This window comes from Falco naumanni, chromosome 15, assembly GCF_017639655.2.
Source record: "Falco naumanni isolate bFalNau1 chromosome 15, bFalNau1.pat, whole genome shotgun sequence".
NCBI classification, from domain to species: Eukaryota; Metazoa; Chordata; class Aves; order Falconiformes; family Falconidae; genus Falco; species Falco naumanni.
The window spans coordinates 4,423,840-4,444,473 of NC_054068.1; the positions used below are offsets into that span (position 1 = coordinate 4,423,840).

A 20,634-nucleotide genomic window follows, 5' to 3' on the forward strand; every position below is an offset into this window, starting at 1 on the left:
TTATCTGCAGCATAGTGTTTAGTATAGGTAGTAATTTATTTCTTTTTTTTTTGGCTTCCACTCCAGATGTGAAAGTTTTGTGTGGCCAGCTCAGTTTGGCTTTCCAGGTAGTTCTCGCATTACATTATTTTGATGGCGGTAAATTGTAGTGCAGTTGCAGTTTATACTATATGAGATGACTCTTCTACTTTGCAGTCTGTTAATTTCTAAATTTCTTCTCATAGCTGTAAACTAAAAAAAGGACTCTTTTCTTGGGGAAAATCACACATGCGTTTTATTGTATTGTTATTAAATGCCACTTATGTTGTTCCACTTGGACTAAGCGAAGAACCTTTTAAAAATAATAATAACAACTTACACTTGCATCCAACCTACGGGTAATCTATCCTTTACATTAAGAAAAAATTTGTAATAATCTTTTAAAAATTTACAGATCCCACCAGTATTCTCTTCCAAACCTAAGCCACACTTTTTTCTTGTCACCTATACATATTTAATATACTTTGGGACTTATAAAACTATGTCTTAGGCCCACAAGAACACAGCTATTCAAAGCAGGTTTTAAATTATGTTCTTGGCCTGTAGGTAACAGTATGCTTATAATATACAATAGTAACAGTAAATAAAAGGCAAAGGAAAACCAGGAAATATAATCAAGAAAGAAGAAAATGATCTCCCTTAATGAAAAGGAGATTGCATTACATAGTCATGACTCCAGGTGCCATGAGGATGTTGGGTTTCCATTATCTATAATACCTAAAATATTTAATTTGCAGCTATAAGCAATCTTTGATACAGGAAAAGGCAGGGCTTATGCAAAAGTGATTTGGAAGGAATCAAATGCCCCAACTTTCAGCCTCTATTGTCTGAGATATAATTGCTGTACTTCGGAATATGTTTTTCACACTGCCACATTGCTTATTTGCTTTGTTGTATAACCTGAACTATGCCTTCTTTTCCCCTTGTTTTTGTTTTGTTTTGTTTTTTTTCTATAACATATTCAGGGCTGGTGAGTTGCCGTTAAAGGAAAGCCTGCAGTGTCATAAAGAAAACCACTGTGAAGTCAGGGGCTCTGTCACAAGATGTTAATAAGAGGGGCAGGTATAAAATCAGGAGATTCAAATCAATGGAGCCATCTTATAGGATGAATATTGGTACTGTATTTTGCAAGGATGTGTTATCAAGCCCTTCATTTGCACAGCCATGAAGAGCCGCATGCCTACTGAAGTGCTTCACTGAATTCCCACCTGTGGCATAAATATACATATATTCATTGGCAAGGTGCAGCTCTGGAACAGTAAAGCGTTCTCACGGGGACTTGGAATTTCTGTTGTACTATGATATTCCAGATTTTACAAGCTTGAATAAATTTGGAGTTAGGCACCTTTTGCAGAACCGATAAGGAATACATGCATGGGAGATAAAGCTTAAGACTTCATGCTGCAACACTGAGGCAGAGGTAGATGTTTCAGTGCAAAACCTGCTAGTTTGTCTTGAGGATCCACAGGCTGGCCCCTAAACTGACATAATATGCCTTATTTCTGTTGATGTCACTTGAATTATGGTGGCTTACTTAATCTGAGGGTCTGATCCTATAAGTCAGAGGAAAGATTATTCCCTTTGGTGACTTAGAGCCAAACCAGAATAGAACTGCGACAGTGGGAAACTGAATTAGTCATAGGTGATGATGCAGGGGCACTGGCCTGAAGCTCTGCTCAGGGCACAAGAGGGGATAAGGCGAGATGCTCTCTAGTTCAGGGCATGAACATAAGTCTTTATGCAAGTTATGCTGCTGGGAAATAAAGCTATGCTAGTGATGTTGTGTGCTTTTAACCTTCAGTACATTTATGTGAGAAAGCAGGGGGAATGAAAATGTGTAAATGTGCCTGTCAGAAACCTTGATCAGTCTGGGAGGTTTATAATATGCTTGTAAAAATATGCTGTGGTCTATGGCTTTTATATGGTAGTTCTTAGGATGGAATCACAATTTTTTTAAATAACTGATACTTAAGTCATAGGAGAGCAAGTCCTAAAGAAAATTGTGCTGAGATATGTCTCTCACGTTAAAAGGCTTTGTGACTTTAACAAACAAAATGTTTCAGCCTCCATCAGGCAGCCTCTTATTCTGTACATATTTATTCATACGCTTAACCTTGGGCTCTGTGAATTGTCCCATTAACCGCCCCCCTGATGCCCTGCTTTAATATCAGTTAGTTAAGCTGGGTAACAGCAAGGAACCCTGGAGAGAGATCAGGATGTTATTGCACTAAGTGCTGTACAGGCACACAATAAAAAAGACAATCTCTGCCCCAAAAGTCTTCAGGTAAAGCCAAGAGAAAACAGATGGATACAGAGAAGCAGGCTCAGAGAGAGTATAGAAACTGCCAAAATGTTATGGTTGGTCTGAAAGTCGAAATTCTAGCCAGGGCTGACTTTTGGCAGGCTTGATGTTACTGCAGGGTTTAAAAGAAGGCAAATAAATTATTTCAGAGGTACTTGAAAAGTATGTGCCTTAGGAGTGTATCGGCGAGAGGACAAATGAAAGTTCCCCCTGGAAACCTTAAATCAGTGGGTTGAAAATTATGCATATCCACAAATACTTGCAGGACTGTTGCCTATGTGTTCAGGGTGATTTTTCACATGTTTCTCATTATGTATTTGGATTGTATAGTCAAATCTTATAGGCTTAGCTCTGTGGGGAAAAATAATTAAAGATTAATAAATAGATTCAGCACACAGAAATTCTATTTATGAACAGGCTGAGTTCTTCACCTTGGAAAAGTGCAAGAATAGATATATGGAAGCTATGTGTAAATACTTTCCATAAGATTGGTATTGTTTAAAGGCAAATATAGCTTTAACTATTTATGACTCCTCTTGGATGGTTGCTTTGTTTTGGTGTTTGTTTTTTGGTTGTTGGTTTTTTTTTTTTTTAATTGGTATTTCCTTAATTTCCTTCTTTTCCTTCCTATTCTCATTCTGCCACAGTTGAGGAATTGCCACTATTAATATTTCATAACCTCCAGAGTATGTGCTAAAAACACGGAAATGTGGAAACAAATCACCTTTTGGTATTAATGCGATATTGCAGAGTGTAGTTCTCAAGGATGTGCAAAGAAAGGATTAGACTTTACGGGGGAAAAACCTAGCAGTAAAAATGTGTCTAGCAAAACACATTGAGAGTTTTTAAACAGTTTAAACAATTTTATCACATCCTGTAGTGACTTATTAACAGTGTCTTCAACCTTTATATATTCCAATAACAACCTGGTGTCTTCATCTTATCTTATGGAACTATAATTGGCTGAAACCAGGTACCAGTGCCTGGAGGCCATACAGTCTTATAGACTTTAATGGCTCATTAGGTATTTATTCACTTTAACTTAAACAGCTCAGCCATTTGTGGAAAATGAGCCTTTAAAATAGAATTAGGGTTTTTTTACCTAAGTGTAGTGTATAACCTGAACTGCCACTGAATTTAAATTTCCAAATCTGCCAGTTTAATTTGGCCTTGCTGTCTTCCCGTTTCAAAATGGGTTATGGCTTTGTAATAACTTCATATGCTCAAGAAGTATACTGGTGGTACTTAAGACTGCTTGAATTAAACAGAATGATTCCTTTAGTTAAAAACCAAACCAGCCCCCACTAAATGCGTGGCTAATGTATTTCGATAACTCATGCTGACAGGTGTCATCTCTACAGGCTATCTCTAGCCTTTAATCATCAGAAAGCAGAGGCTGGAGGGGTCCTAATTAATCTGAATTTGAGCCAGGGTGGTGGGTGGTTCTACTTTACTGTTCAAAATAGCACAAGCCGCAACACACATGGTGCACCTTGGGCTGTGTCCAAAAACATGAGCCTGTGAGAGAAAGGGACTGTAAAAGATCACAGAGGATGGGGGAACATGTCGGCGAGTTGCCTTTAACGGTTCCAGCTAAAGCCTGCACTTTGCATGTTCAGCAGTTGTCGCACAACAGGCAAATCTAGTCTTCTCTTTTGCTTACTGATCTGGAAAGGCCTGACACAGAGAGAAAAATGTGGTTCTTGTGCAGGATTTTGCAGCCCTGTGCAAAAGACTACAGAAGGATGCTGGTCTCAAGGCACTCCCGGCCTGCTGAAGCACAGTCCTCTCTGTGGAAGGTTACCCATGGTACAGCAGATAGGGCTTGTCTGAACTGAACCCACCGCTACCCAGGGGTGGTTTGGGAGTCCAGCTCTGCTCGATACGCACTCTCTCGTCTCACATTCATGCAGATTCTCTCTGTTAAATTGGCTGAGAGTCAGCTCCTTCCGTACTGATTGGAGTCTCTGTTTTTTTCCTAAAAAATTTCATTGGTTCAATGAAAATTTACCATAACCATAATGCTGTTGAATGGTCTTGGTACAAATCCCCATGCAAGGAGGCATGCTCTTGGGCTTAAAGAAAGTTCATTTCTGTAATGTGGTTAGCTTTATGTAGCAGTTACTGATTGCTTCTCGGTGCATGCAAGTTCTGCTAAAGTATACTCCTGTCCTTCACTGCCCAGTGCAACCATGCCAGGTGCAACGACAACATGGGCATGTGAGAAGAGAGAATTATGTGAAGGATGCCATGGAATTTATTGCAGCATTAGGCTTTTTGGATCATCAGGTTCTCTGTAAGAAGGATGTGGAAGGCTAGGGAGAACTCTTGTCCCTTGAGATGCCAGCTCTGGTAGAGAAGTAGTAATGACAGGTGAAAATTCTGTTCTAGAACCAAACTACATCATTTTCCATTCTAGTAGGTCTGTTTCAGACACCTTTATTATTAGGCTTGGGCTTTACAGCCTAAGAGGAGTTTTATTTTACAGATGCATAACATCATAACATCTGAAAAAATCTTTAAAGCTGCCATTTTTCATGTTTCCTTTGTTTGTGCATTTCCATTATTTCTATGATCTGAAAATGTCTATATTTCCTCTATTTTATTGGAAAAGGTGCTATATATTTTGCTGGCTGGCTGGCTGCATGGATGGGCTGGACTGGTTTTGTAAAGGGGAGAATATAAAGCTCTTAAATGCTCAGGAATAAAAATTGAATCTTTAATATGAACGGATTGTGATGGACTATGCATACTTCAGACTCATGCAGGCATGGAGGTAGGGGCTAAAATACAGCATTTTTAGAGTTGTGGTCTGCTGAGTGAACAGGACAAAGCAGGTCTTATTTGTTCTTCCATTTAGAATTAAAGAAGCAGTAAAATACTGAAGGTTTCTGTGTCTTCCAAAGGGATCATTAAGGTTAGTTAGTTACTTTAATTCACTTAGAGTGGTGCTTAAGGACAATTTGTTCCTGATTCCCCCCTGCCAGCTGAAGCAAATGTTTTTCTTTTCCTCCCTTTTTACCTGAGACCACAAAAGGCATTTTGCAGAGGGAATGGCCAGAGACAGGAGCCTGTGTAGTCACGCCACTTCCCCTTTTCATTATCCCATGTCTGTTTTCTCCATGCAGAACAGTATCTACATTTAATACCCAATTCAAATTGATTTCAGGTAAGTGGCACAGGAATCCATAAGCAATGAACTCTGTTTCATGGCAGGGGCACTACAGAGAGACAGTGGCTCGGTGACCCTTCCTTTTAAGCTTGTATAATCTCTGCTGCTCTGACGCTACATCCATTGATCAGCACCTCTGACAAATGACTCCATTATTGTCTATACAACATGTTTCTATGAATCATTTTTAAAAAAGCACTATACCTACAAAATTAACCCCTGGGCAGCTTTTAAGACTGTCCCTCTCCCCTAATAACATGGTTACATTTAGAAAAGGTGCCTTGATATTTAATTACTGCAGACAACTGGAATGACGTCTGTTACCTATGATATCGGAAAGCTAACAGTGATAACATATTCAGGACTGAATGTAGCTATAATGCACATAAAATGCTGCTATATACTCTACCACGTCAGAAAGACCGTACTCCACAATCACATAGTGAATAGAGGGGCCACAGTCCCTTAACATCTTCTCTTTCCCTCCTAGTAGATCCATCCCAAGAAACATTATTAGGATAATGGTTCTTCTGGGGCAAGATAGTTACTACTAAATCAACATTACCTCCTAATGAATAGCGGTTTTCCATGGAGCTCTTGAGCTGGGCCTAGCTCTGCTTAATTTAAAGTAGCTGTGTTGACATAATATATTTAGACTTCTGTAATGTGTTTGACTTAGTAGCGCACAACATTCTGATTAAAAACAATTATCGCTATACAAAATCGGTGTTGTACATATTAAACGGCTCCCAAACTGTCTCGATGATAGCTTGCAGAAGGAAAAGCTCTAAATCAGGAATCGGCACTTGGGGGAAGTTTCCAGTTCCTCTGGGATCTTGCCATGGGTTTGGCAGAAACTCCACTGAAGTTCTGCCCGTGTAAATGAGGCAAAGGGCTTATTTCGGTAGCAAATCAGGGTTGTGTGGTGGGTAGAAGTCGTCCAACATCTGCTTGGTAATGTAACAAGAGTCAGGCTCATCATTTAGGCTACACTTCTCCAGTAAGTGCTGCAAAATAGGAGTGAATTAATGTGAAAAGGCGTGGAGGCCATTGCGTGTACGTGAGGAAGCTGCTGCCTGGCTGCACAGAGCAGTGCGACGGGGCGGGCTGCACTGCTGTACGCATGGCGGGACTCGTGTTCTGGCAGAGAAACCCCACGGCAGCTTTTGGAGACGGTGCTGCTTCTTTTACAGCTTTTGTACAAGGCATCGGTGTGCGGGCTGGGTGGGGCTCAGGGCTCTGTGAGGAGAGGCGGGGCAGCCGCGAGCTGGACAGCGCCAGTTCCAGCAGGTTCCAGCAGGTTCTAGGCGGTTCCAGCCGGTTCTGCAGCTGCCTCACCAGAGGGCGCACCTGAGCTCATTAGCGCTGCTGGTGAGGACGGGGCAAAGCGCTGCCTGGGCGTGAGGCGTGAGGGGAAAGGTGTGAGCGGGAGCGAGCAGCGTGAACCCGGGGCGGAGGGGGAGCGGGAGGGAGGGCTCCATGCGCCGGAGCGGGATCCCCGCGGCTCCGGGAGGACCCCACGCAGGAGCAGGTGGGTATGTCCCGAGGGGAGCTGCAGCCTGTGGAGGGGACTCGCGCGGGGGAGAAGTGTGAGGAGGAGGAGCCGCAGAGGAGCCATTAGGTACCGGCTGCGACCCCCCTTCCCCAGGCCCCCGCTCCCGGAGGGGAGGCAGAGGAGCCGGGCATGAAGGAGTGAAGCTGGGCCTGGGCAAAAGCGCGGGGAGGGAAGGCGTGGGTTTAATTTTGTCTTTTTCTCACCCTCCAAATCAATTTTAATTGGTGATTAATTAATTTTCTCCAAGTCAATTCTGTTTGGCATGTGACGGTAATTGGTAAGCAATCTCCCTGTCTTTATCTTGACCCACGATATTTTTCATCGTGTTTTCTCCCCCGGTCTTGCTGAGGTGGGGGAGTGAGAGAGCGGCTGGGTGGGCGGCTGGGTGCACCCCAAGGTCAACTCACTGCTACTTCCTTTCTGAAAAGGTTCAGAATATACATACAATAACCTGATGTGTAAAACTCAAGGTAATCAACATATTAATGTGGTTGAAATGAAGGTTTTGATGCACTTTGATTAAAACCTATGTGAGGGAAGAGCTTGTATGAGGCACAGCAGACATTTCCTTAATTTAACAAGCAAAGTCAAGATAAGATCCAGTTAACTTCGTTTAAACCGTAGTGACTTATTCAAATTGAAGATCTGGCCCTATAGGTCAGTGGAAAAATAACTGGCCTGTGTTGACTTTGAGCCAAAATACAGTAACATAGCAACTGAAAGCAGGATGTGACCCAGTGGCGACAATCACAGCCAGCAGAAATTCAGGTCAGGCTTCAGGTGCTAAAATTTCACACAGAAAGTAACCAGATACTGGGATGATTTGCAGAGAGCTATAGAAGATTTTTCATATTTCATTTTATTATCTTTCTAAAAAATTGTTATAATTCGTACCACAAGATATGATCAGGGTGCAGGAGTTACCAGCTGACATACTTTGACCTGGATTATACTGGAAGTCACATAGATAAATGTAGTATTCCCTTCTGGTATAAAAATTCCATGAGGCTGAATGAGATCACAGCCTGCAATGATAGCATTCACTGTCTCCTAGCTCCACAGATGATTAGAAACAGAATTATAGCATGGTGATTTCATGTCAGAGGACAATGCTTTATTACTGTTTGATTTACTTAGTAATATAAGTACATTGAATCAGAGCAGGGGAAACTGCTTTAGAATTAATTTTTTCATTAGCTCAGTTATTTTTGTTTTGTTCTGTCTTTCTAGTGACCTTCATCTGAGTCTAAGGGATCCTATAAAACAGGAATGTGGCGGGTTTCTTTAAGTTATGATTCGTCCTAATATAACACTAGTGAAACAGCAATCTGCCAAGGGGACAAAGGATATTCAAGGGACTTGACAACAAACTGATGACCTAGATATTAACATGGAATAGATTATTTTTATAATTTTCGTGAAGATGATAACAGCTACTGTTGATTACTAGGTGGCTATTGTTGATTCACATTCATGTACTCGAGTGGGAATTTATACCATTTAATTTTCCCACGTATAAGGTAAATCTGGTCTAATTTAGGAATATAGGTTCTCTCTACAGTCCAGTGGAAAGACTTAAACTTCTCCAAAGATATCATCCCGTCATAAGTATCCACCATAAGTTAGGTGGGCTAACATAACTTCTAAAAAGAGCTGTATTACTACATATTATTAGAGGTATTCCAGATAGGTGCCTAACTTGTAGACTCCAATAGAAAAAATGTTCTGTGCTGGCATGAGCAGCCCTGTCTCTCTGCCTGTGGTTTCTCATTCCATGCTGCCCTTTCAGTGATGCCAGCTGTTTGTGGAGCTATGACGGGAAGTGCTGGGGAACTGTTCTACTCCCTGCTGCAAGGGCATGACAGGAGAATGGTGAGATAGGGGGGAATAATTAGAGCAAGAAGACAAGTAGGCGGGTGTTGCTGCCCAGGAAATCTTTAACTTTCCATTAAGGATAATTCAGTGTTTTTCATGGGCACTTACATTCACATAAAAATAATTGCTATTGTATGGTTTCTGTCAAAATAACCCCCACATACCCCACCCTCAAAGGTAACACTTGTATTCCATGCAGCAATATGACATACCACATCTTCAGTGAATGCATTGCCCTTGGGTACACCAGAGGTTAGTTAAGCGGTATTTCTGGATGTTTGATTACCATGTTGAGTTAATTAATGGGCTGCATGCGATCTCTATTAATTAAACCATGCTCAAGCCTTGATAAAGTGTATGTGCTTATAGTACAGCATAATAGTTTCACAAATCCCCTACAAACTGTGGTTAATTACAAGCTCATCATGATTTCAGGATTTAGGGGAAGAAAAAAAATGATAAGATTTTTTTTTTTTAATGGTTGTAAAATGGCTCTAAGAAAAATATTCCATGAAGTGAAAGTAAGGATGCTTTTTTGAAGATAATTTGGTGGAAAGAAACAACTTTTCTTTTAGAAAGACAGTTTGACAGCTTTCCTCTAACTACATCATCTGTGGGAGGAACAAGCTTAGGAAGGAAAAAAAGACAGGGGTACACATTGCTTCCGTGGAGGGGGGGAAAGAGAGTAACCTATAGTTAATATTTCTTTGAATTTGATAGTCAGCTCTCCTCAGCAGTGTGAACTCCCCTTTCCAAATGCTGTGAGAGCACACCTACCACTTCTCACATCACAACCTCCCACCACAGAAAACTTTTGCTTCACTCCTGCAATTGAGATTTCATCCCAGTTGTCCTGGTTTTCAACCCATTTGACTGTTACGCTCTCATGAATGCTCAGAGGCAAAGACATATGACCAAATTTGATAGCGGGGCCGTACTGCCTACACTATTCTGGCAGAAGATCACATATATAAGCTTGGGAAGACAGATACTGCTTCTCTGCCAACTCTGAAGGGTCAAATTCAAGAGTATTTAAGGAAATTAAATAGACCTAATTGATGACTGCCTGCAGTAGGCAGCCAGTAGCTGCCGGGCAATTTGTGTGTACAATTCTAATGCACCACTGACACATTTCTAAAAATATACCTTAAAAAAAGAACAATTAATTAACTTTTCACTGACAGTGTGTGTTCCTTTATTTTGATGTACCTACCATTTGAGCTGTCATGCAGGATAACCAGTTCAATCTCCAGGTTCATGCCAGTTTGACTTTTGAATTTGTGCACTCTCACAAAGTCCTTATGATTGGTGTGGGGTCCAAAGAGCATCTTCCCAGTGAACATAATTATGTTGCATCTATAGAAACTTCTACATTTTTTCTGTTACTATTGATCTACACCCTGCAGTTCTTTGCCCTTATTCTAGCACGGCTGCCTTTACGGTCTATGAGAGTTTAGAAGGACTTTGTTCCACTGGGTTCCATAAAATGAATAACAGGTAATACTAAATATAATAGTAAATATTTTTATTACATACACATATGCATATTATATACAATATTTAATAAAATTAAAATTTGATGAGCTATGTGGAACTGTCTGTGTTTAAATTACAGTTTTGCTCTTTCCTCAGTTATCTGAAGAACAGTCCTTCTGCAACTTTAATCATTGCGTGTTTACACCATTTTGCTGCAGCATCATTTGACCTCTTCAACTATTCCTCTCCATAGCATGAAGGCCAATGTTATGGTAAGCTCAAATATAAATTTTAAAATATTTTCAAAGCAGATTAGAGAGTTATTGTCTATCCAAGTAATTTTGCAGGACATGAAAAGCAATCAGCTTCATTTTAGGAGTGCTGTTTCACTTACTAAGTGCCTTGATTAAAATAGATGCAACTCTGGCTAATTTTAAAATGGTGGCTGATCATAACCCTTTTAATCTAAGACCTCATTTAAAATTACTATGAAAATGTAATAGTTGCTGGGGAAAAAATAATATGTGCTACATAGACAAAGCACTTGTCTAGGTAGACAAACAGCTTTCAAAAAGAAAAAGAGGAGAAACCCAGGAAAAAATGTGCAGAAAAAAGGAACAACAAGAAAACACCTCACCTCAGCAGGAGCTGAGATTACTCAATATTTCTTATAACAAAGCAGGAAGAATGATTCTCAGCACTGTTGAATCAAACCGTCATAAAAGAAGTTTTAGTACATTGTAAAGGCCAGATAAACTTTTCCATTTCCCTGTAGAAACAAGTGACAGTCTTGCAACACAACAGATTTCTCCTGCTTTGATTTCCTTTTCCTAAACTTAACTGGAGTGTGGCCAGCGGCAGGACATATACCTCAGTAAACTACCTGCTCACAAAAGACGGGGGACTGTACTGCTCTGTACACCCAGCTTCAGCGCAGATTTTGTCACCTTTTCCCGTACTAGACGGGTGGCAACGAACAACAGAGGTTTAGTGTTCACCTGTGCCTTGCAGCAGAAGGACGGACGGCAAATGCGAGATGGATGTTGCTGCTGGGTTAATTTTGAGGAGGCTGACGGCAGGTGAGCGCGGTGCGGGGGAGCACGCAGCGGCGCTTCCCGGTAGATGGCTCTGTCACACACCAGACAGCCCTGCAGCTCCGGCACCTCTCCCCGGTGAACCTGCCTTTTGTCTCAAGCAAACCTTTTCAAAAAAAAAACAGATGCACAGATATGTGCCTTTTCGTCTGGGCACCAGTGTCAAGCGTAGGTGTCTTCTTCATTATTACTAGTTTCCCTCCTGATCATAACATGTAATTATGAAACCACCATGACAACAGAAACTTTCACAGTTAAACCCCGGGACACGCTAAACCAGCACTTGGTAAGCTGAGTGAGGACTAAGAGCTGATGTAGACAGTTCTACTGAATTATTGGTTGCACATTTATTCAGATAAAATTTAACAAGGCCAATTAAAGCCTTTTGTTTAACGCATGGTTACTTCACAAATGGTATTTCCAATTTCAGAATTTTTGTTGTTTTGATTTTTGCAAAAAGCACAATATGGGATTGATGAGTCTTGTTATTTTGCCTATAAAGAGAGGTCTTAAATGCTTACAAATGCCTGCCAAGTGCAGCCATTCAGTTCTACACCACAGAACTAGACGAGTTTTGCTTGAGTTATAAAATGCATTAATTTAAGATTATACCCCTGTATGCTGTGGAACATATGTCGGTACAGCACAAAGCTGACAATTTGTCAGGCCCTTCTCCAAGGCCTTTTCATGAAGAATGAGATCCCATTTGGATCAATTACAAGTGAATAGACATTATACACTCAAAACCATGCCTTTGTTGCTTAACAGTGAAAAATATTGTTGGTATAATTATTTTTGTGCAGTCCTCTTGCCCTGTGGCATCAGTCCAAATGTGATTCCAACTCTACCTGGCTCTAAACCAAGACCACTCCACATAAGGCCCTCAGGATCCTAATTCTCTCATTCAACTAACTATGACCAGTGTCTGTGTGGTTTTGGTTCAACATACAATGGTACATGCAGGGAAATCCAAACATTTTTCCACTTCTCAGTGGCCTTCTGCAAAAATTGGTACAAATCTCTTGTATAATACAAGTTATTCATAGATTTCTCCTATGTTCAATGGAATTTTAAGTGCTATCTTTCTGAATGTCTTCACTTTGGCCCCTGACATTTTTAGAGCTGTTATATCATGCTGATGTTTAACTCCTGGTACATCTGTTGTGTTACACACAAGCAGCCATGCATGCAAATAAAGTAGGTCCCCAGGACTGAGGCACCAGTCCATTTTGAGTAGCACATGATTTAGAAGGGAGATGGAGCATCTGACAATTAAGCAGAGAGCGGGAGAAATGGGTTTGTTTAGCCTGGAGAGGAGAAGGCTGAGGGAATTTCAGCCTTCCAATACATAAAGGAGGATTATAAACAAGTCAGTATCTATTCTTCTCAGAAGTGCCCAACAGAACAGCAAGACATAATTACAAATTTTAACATGAAAATTTCAACCATGAAAATTTCCAACTAGATATGAGGAAAAGGCTCTTTGCAGTTTTTAAGCACTGGGATAGGGGCCAAAAGAGTCAAAAAGAGAGGGGCCAGTATTTCTATTTTGGATATTTTCAGAATTTGACTGGACAAGGCCCTTGGCAACCTTATACAACTCCAGAGCCAACCCTGCTTGGAACAGGAGCTTGGATTAGATGACCTCCTGAGGTCCCTTCCGTAGAATTTCTCTACAATTCTATGACTAACATCTCTCCTGTTTTGTTTTGGTGGTTTCCCCCCCCCCCCCCCCCCCCCCCCGCTTCACCTCATAAGGAAGGGGTACGTAATGTATTTTTCTAGAAGTTTTGGGTGAAGAAAGCTGGGAACTGGGACCAAAGTCCTTGGATTAGAAGGACCTGGAATTTGTGATACCCTTTAGATCTTTTGGAGGGAGGAGGAAGGGAGACAAAATCTAGGTTTGGCTCTTAGGACAGTTCATTGTTCTACAAAGAAAGATGTGTGTTACGATTATAAAAATTTTCTTTATGCCAGAGAAACAATGATATTTAACTGTGGTGCTCATTCTCATGTTCTCATGCTGGAGACCTGCTATTGAATGTATTGTAGGTACTTCCAGTCCAACAAGAATCCATTCTTGCTTCCTAGAATCCTCAAACCCTTATCCATACTTTTACTTCTCAAAATTGGGTGGAAAATAAGTCTGATGTCTTATGCCAGACCATAATACTGAGCTGAGGAGTATGGTTTTCTGTGTCAACTGAAGTATGGTGACAGGTTCCTTCTGTTCCTGTCCTAGCAAGATTAATGCAGGACCCCTCATATGGTGCAATTTAACAAATGAGTCTTTGACTAAAGCTAAGGCTAACAGGCCCCTGATTCAGGAATGTGTCCTGCACTTTGGCATATGTAACAGATCCCACAGAGTTTCTCTGATGTTTTCTGAAAAGTTGGAGAGAGGTGGAGTTGGGCACTGTAGTCACTGGAAAACCAGAGCTTTGGAGATTTATGCTTCAGTATACAGCTTTAGAGGACACTGAGGAGGTACTTTTTACATTTACCTGCAACCCATTGCAGCAACATGGAGGATACTTTCTCTCTTACCAGACATTAGGAACAGATAATCAAGTCCAAGATTTTCTCGGAAATAACTTGCAAGAAATAAGCTTCTCATGCTATGTAACATAAACAATTGCTAAAATATGCAGATCAGGAAAACTAATGATGTGTAATACTATAATGTTTCAAACGTCTTAATTTAGTTTATAGGCACTCGAAAAAAGGAAAATACAACAAACCACCTCTTAAGGAGCCAAGCATCAATAATGTGAGCCTGTGCTAGCTGAGTAATTACCTCTCAGTGCTGAATTCTTAAATATTAATTTGCTATATACTATTCATCACATGCAACACTGTAATCTGTGAAGGCAAGGCAAAATCAAGGCCCAAAGTATAAGGAGAGAGTAGCTTTTTCAGCCAAGGTTCAGAGTTGCCAGTTCTTCAGACTTACATCTCCCCTACCACTTGATAGGCATGCATATGACAGTTTCCAGTGCCTGTTTTCATGGCAAGTACAAATACCAAGATGACATCACTACCTACTCTTCAAAGCACTGCTGTAGCTTAGTTGTAGAAACCAGCTTGGTGTGGTGGTTTGCAGGGAGAAGGTGTGAATGTCTGAGGCTTTTACAAGTTTACCAGTTTGCTCTTAAATTACTGCAGCATCACTTTTATTCCTTGTGAGGTGGCCAAAGAAATACTCATGGGTTTATTTTTGTGCTTAGCAAAGAAGTGCAGTTCCTATTGTTAGTGGGGTCAGTGAATATCTTTGCAGAACAACTTCTATGTAATCAAATCAGGGTATATTTGCATTGCAAAGTGCAGTATAGTAAAGATACCCAAGCTAAGCTCAAACAAATGAGGTCAGACACTAAAGGCACTTCAGCTGCAGTAGTGTACAACATCCCCAGCTAATTGTCTCATAGACTGTAAGGAAAAAACCCCAATTATTTAACTTTGAATCCTGAAGTGTCATATTTACAATGGTTCTAACATTGTATTTCATGCTTTTTCACTAAGAAAACTACACTTCATGGACTTCAGCTCTTCCTTGTCTTGTGAGAGGCAATCTGTATCTAAGACAGGTAAACAGAAGGGAAAATTGATGTATTTCATATGCCCTGAAAATAAATAAAATTGATTTTGAGAGTTTTCTCCTAGTTGGGCAGGCTGTGTTAGTTGGGTAGGCAGTCTTTTAATGCAAAGGTACATTCTGCTTCTATGGTCATGCTGTAGTCACGCTTTTGTATGGTTATGCTGTGGTCACTATTGCTAGCTGTGGCAATCACTAGGATAACAGATTTCTGACTTGACAGAGAGGGAAACTTCAGCCCTGATGGAGTCTCTAGTTCTGCTATTGAAAAGATTGCTACAAGTATGTCAGTGTGCCTAATAGACAATGCCAATGAACACTGGAGTGGAAAAAAATAGCATATTCTGGTTTTACTACTTATTTGGTGTAGGATTCTTCATAAGGGATTTCAACCACTTGGGGCATCAAGGGTCTGATAAAAGTGGCAAGTCTCCACAGAGCCTGTGAAGTTATAATACTTAGTGACAGAAATATGAATAAAACTAACTCCTTTGTAATTGTTCTTCATGTTAAAATGTGTTCATTTAATAGGAGAGATCCATCAGGACGGGTGTTTTCCTTCATTTGGAAAGCAGTGGACACCCAAAATCAGACAGATGGAATGTTTGTTCCTTTCTTCTCTTCCACAATGGTTTATTCAGTAGTAGAATAAGGATTATTATTATCCACTTACAGTCTCACAGGAGTGCTGTGGAGGCAGGAGTTTCCCAAGGTCATTCACAAATTTCCTGCAGAGTTTTACACTGGGTCTATAAGCCAAGATATCAGTCCATGGGTGGGTATCACGTGTTTGCAACTGTCTGAAAGTCTATGGCTTTCTTCCCCTTCTGTGTATTATGAACTTGAGGTTTTTTTTATCTTATGAGAAGACAAAACTCTAGGTAAAATCTGCTGGGAAATATACATCTTCATGGACTCAGTTTTAACATCTGTAAACTTTCAGCCAAAAATCAGAACATGTTTGTCCACCTTTGCTTGTGCATTCCCTGGCTGCTCACACTTCCTTTCACAGCCTTCGTCATCCTGAGCCAGTGAAAGTATCCCAAGAGCATGTGTGGGTGTGTGCCACAAATCCGTACTGTTATTAAGGAGCAGCTAGTGTAGAAGTAATGATGTTCTAGTTTGTCAGTTCCTCAAAGAGCAAAGCCTCTTGGGAATGAAGATTGGAAAATGAGATGGAATACTCAGACCTGATCTTCCACCAGCTGACCAGAAAGAGACACACAATGGGCTCCTTGGACTGATCCTTCAGGGAAGCACATTTTCCAATCCTGCATCATCCAGTTTAGAAGTTGTTTACCTCTTTTAACATAAAATTTTTAAATGATACTTAATCACACCAAAGAGCTTTCTTTTTCTCAGACAAATTATGTATTTACATACAATTCTCTAATTGCTTACAACATGTTGTCTTCCAAATGTAACACCTGCTTGGGGATGCTGCTAATTTAGATATAACAAGATAAACAGTAGAATTTTGCATTTTATAAGGCAGGAGAAAAGCAATCTTAAAAATATAATTAATTAAGATTACATAATAATAGGGATAAAAATAATGTTGTTTTCATATTTCATAGCAGTTTCTACAGAAAATTATTTGTTTTCCTGTTGATTAGAGGGCATATTTCTAGGAAAACTTGGCCTCATTATATGGCAGAAATGAAAAGAAAAATCACACCTCCTATTTAGAATTAGGATATTTTAAAGACACGCAGCTTTACAGGTAAAAAAGAGCATAGTATTTGGCATATACAACTCAAGGAGGAAGAACCCTTATTCTGAGAAATTGGCTGCAGTTCAGTGCAGGTGCATTACCTGTCTGCAGAGTGGCATCTGCACTTCAGAATCCTTCTTCAGAGGTAAGATTTTGTCCCAGGCTTTGCAAAGGCACTGCATAAATTTGTTTGTTTAGGGCTGGCAGGGTCTTTGCATCCTGCTGCAGTGCTCTTGTAGATGCAGACATCTATGTATGAGTCTTTGCTGAGTTACAATATTGTGATAATTCCCTCAGCATATGCTTGATTTCTGCGTCTGGCACTGTCACTTTGCATCCTGCTGTCTTTATTGTTGCCACTATGCCCACCAGAGCTAAGATGGAACATACTGTGTTTTCTCTGACTCCTCTTTTTGTTTTCTTTCACTTTCCTGGGTCTTACTGCAAAGACCTCTCCAAAACCTTTTTCTTCCATTTGCGGCCACCTGCACAGTACACTGCAGAGTAAACATTCTTTGACAATGAAGGCTTCAAAGGCAAAGTTAGGTAATTGTTGATAGGCAGAGCTGAACCTGTCCTAGTGGAAGTCTTGCCCTTCCTTTATTGTCAAAAATGAGTTTCTGTTACATTTAGTCTGCTTGTCTTGTTCTGCTCTGCACATCATAAACTAAAAGACTGATTTGGTTGTGGCTGCAAAATGTTGATTGAGATGAAGCACAAGGAAATTACCTGGGCTGAGAAAAGCATTCTGATTTTCATTAACCATCTTTTTTGTCTGAGACCATTCATAGAAAATAACTGTATAGGGATGTTGTGTAATTTTTTTATTCCTACCACTCAGTGTCATTTACTGATTTTTCTTCTTCTTAGGACATAGCTTTTCTTTTCTGAAGATCTAGAAGTGCATCAGAAATTACTGCTTTCTCAAACTCATATGTAGTTAAATGTAGTTTGTCTCCTTTTTAAAAATGGAGGGAAAATAGAATACCTCCTTTGTCCACTGTATCCAAGCAGATGGGTCCTTGCCTCACAGCTTGGGTTTTACTTCATTCAATGACTTTCTGAGTTGCAGCAAAACCAGTTCCCTATGGTTCCAGATTTTTTTTTTATTTTCCTCTGCGGCCTGATTATCTGTTCTTCACATTTTTATCATGAGCCACAGGTTCTTGGCTGTGCTGCAGATCTCCTGCCTGCTATCCTTGAAACCCCTGAAGAATTCTCAGCTGCCCATCAGAATCCGTTTACGTCCATTCCCTCCCACCCCCCCATATGTCACCTGAGTTGTTTTTAAAAGGAATATAACACAACGTGATAACCAAACAGATCAGTCACAGAAAGGGGTTTAACTGACCTTTGTGGACTCACATGCAAGTCTGAACCAGAACTCAGATCCTGTCCATGCTTTTAACATTTGATTTTGCTATGGAGCATTTCTGCTTCTGTAAAGATGGCTCTATTAAATTTAGTGCAGTGTCTTTGATAACTGCTGTGACAAATTGTAGTTATGCCACACAATGGCTCTGATTTCTGTTGCCTGCGAATATTTACAGAATTGTATAAAGTCACTTTGGATATTTTTTTTTTTCTCTTGAGGAACATATTTCATTTTACATCCGTGTCGTAGTAAATCCTAAATGAGCATATATAGAAGGGACAGGAGGGATGTGTGAAGTAATAGAGTCTTTTCCTTCATACTCGAAGTCCATTCTGTGCTGTAAGTAAGCAAATAGCTCTGCCACCTGCATCCATTTGCAAGCCAAAATGAAATGAGCTGATGTTCTCTATTCTATTCCAAGCATACAGGTGTCCACTGTATGAAAAGTGTTATTGCCATTGGCATCATTGTTAATAGTGTCAGCACAGAAACCAAATGGCTCTGTTTGGAAACTGCCCTTTACACTGAACTGGGGCATTCTGGCTGGCAGTACGGGTGAGTTTTGTCACAAAGCTGTACCTCGTTAGCAAGGTAACAGGATTTCAGTCTTTAATGGTTGTAGTCCAACATTGGCACCAGAATATGAATCAAAGTTCATTAAATCACTGTGGCCTGTTTATTGAATGCAAAGACCCATATACAAGGTCTTGAAGTCCTTTTTAGAAAGGATATAAAGCTTAAATTGCAAGGCAGACCAAACTCCCTCTGTCCTCACACATCCTCTTGTCTCTGATAGCGTTGTTATCCCTATTAGAATCATAGGACAGTTTGGATTGAAGGGGCCTTCAAACGTCATCTAATGCAGTCCCTCTGCAATAAGCAGGGACATCTTCAACTTGATCAGGTTGCTCAGAGCCCCGTCCAACGTGACCTTGAAAGATTCCAGGGATGGGGCAACCTGTGCCAGTCTTTCACTACTCTCATTTCTTCCTTATTATCTAGTCAGCAGAACCTGTTGGAATTTTGCTGTGGCAAAAATGTAGTGCCAAATCTTGTTGAAACCCAAACTTTTCATGGAAATATATTTGCTAGTTTTGAGCTGAAGGATGTCTCAAATCTAAGGTAGAATCATCAGTGTGTCAGTCTAGTCACAAAAGGAAACATGGCAGTGACCAGGGTACTTCTTTGCCTGCTTCCACCCATCAGTCAGAATTCCTCTGACTGAGGGCAGGAAGGTACCATGCTGACACAGAACACAAAGCGTTATTCATGTGTGTTCAATTCATAAGCATATTCACATACTAAAACAACCTGCCTTGCCTCCTTTTTGTTGTATCCAAGAATCTAAACATCATTTTCAAAGGGCAATGAAGCTTTTCTTCTCAGCATTAATTTATAATTCCTGCCCCTTGCCCTACCCCACCCCAAAAATCTTAGACTTTTTTACTACTGTCACTGTTTGTTTTTTTCTAAACATAAGGGTAGCTACTGAGTTCAGCTCTGGAAGCCAGATTTTTAGAAGTCTTATTCTCATAACTCTTCTAATACTGTTATTAAATCTGGTGAAAGATGACCATAATTTCAGCTGCCATGTCAAAGTATTGGCTATTTTAGTCTTATCATTGGCTTCTGAGCAACATCAAGGGGCCAATACAGACTTTGAAAGCACCATCAATTGAGAATCCCCTCCATGTGAATTCTGGTCCAGTTCAGAGGTGAGCGTGAGAGAACAGGAAAGTAAAGGCTGTGCAATGGCAAGGGAGTCAGCAAAATAAGAAAGCCTGGCTGAAGCAAGAGGGGAAAAAATAACAGTGATGCAAATCAAAGCATATAGGCGGGTGAAAACCACACATTGAGGCAGTCAAGTTAATAGGGACTTAGAAAAATCATGTTATCATTTGGTTGGAAACCCCATCAAATGTACTTGGCAGAAGAAATTTATTTAGATATAACTTCAGAAAATCCCATAAAGGATCCATTCTGACATGTGAACACTTTGCATTATCTACGAACACACAGGTGGCTTTTGGATGCAACATGCTGCATAACAGATGCCTTTGCCTGTGTCTCAGGAGCCACTCTGCATTCATTTTGAGCCAAAACACTTTGACAATGCAAAAGAATTGGGAAAGGCTGCTTGTCTGATGCTTGTGTGGTGAAGCTAGCATTTAAAACAGAAAATCTGGATTGTTTTCATTGGTCATTAGAGGATAGTTTAACTAGCTTACTGCTTACTGCTTTTATTCCCCTAAAACTACTTAAAATAATTGTGGAGACTGAACCATTGCAAAATAACCCCTGCTTATATGTGCGTATATTAACATCACTGTCCAATTTGGTCTTTGATACAAATTTCATTAGCACAGAATGCATAAACACAAGTCTCAAATAGCAATCAATACATCACTAATATGCCATAAAGTGCTACATCATACAT

The 20,634-nt window shown here is 40.3% G+C and overlaps 1 long non-coding RNA gene across 2 annotated transcripts in view; it reads left to right on the forward strand.

The window, feature by feature from the left end:
* The window catches only part of LOC121097740, a 150,756-nt gene that overhangs the window by 12,739 nt on the left and 117,383 nt on the right, over nt 1-20,634 (forward strand). Inside the window, exons 2-3 of one of the 2 annotated variants that reach the window (XR_005831069.1) lie at nt 10,576-10,691; nt 15,036-15,100. This is a non-coding gene — a long non-coding RNA (uncharacterized LOC121097740). The remainder of the gene's footprint in view (nt 1-10,575; nt 10,692-15,035; nt 15,101-20,634) is intronic. The other variant, XR_005831068.1, reaches the window with a different exon arrangement.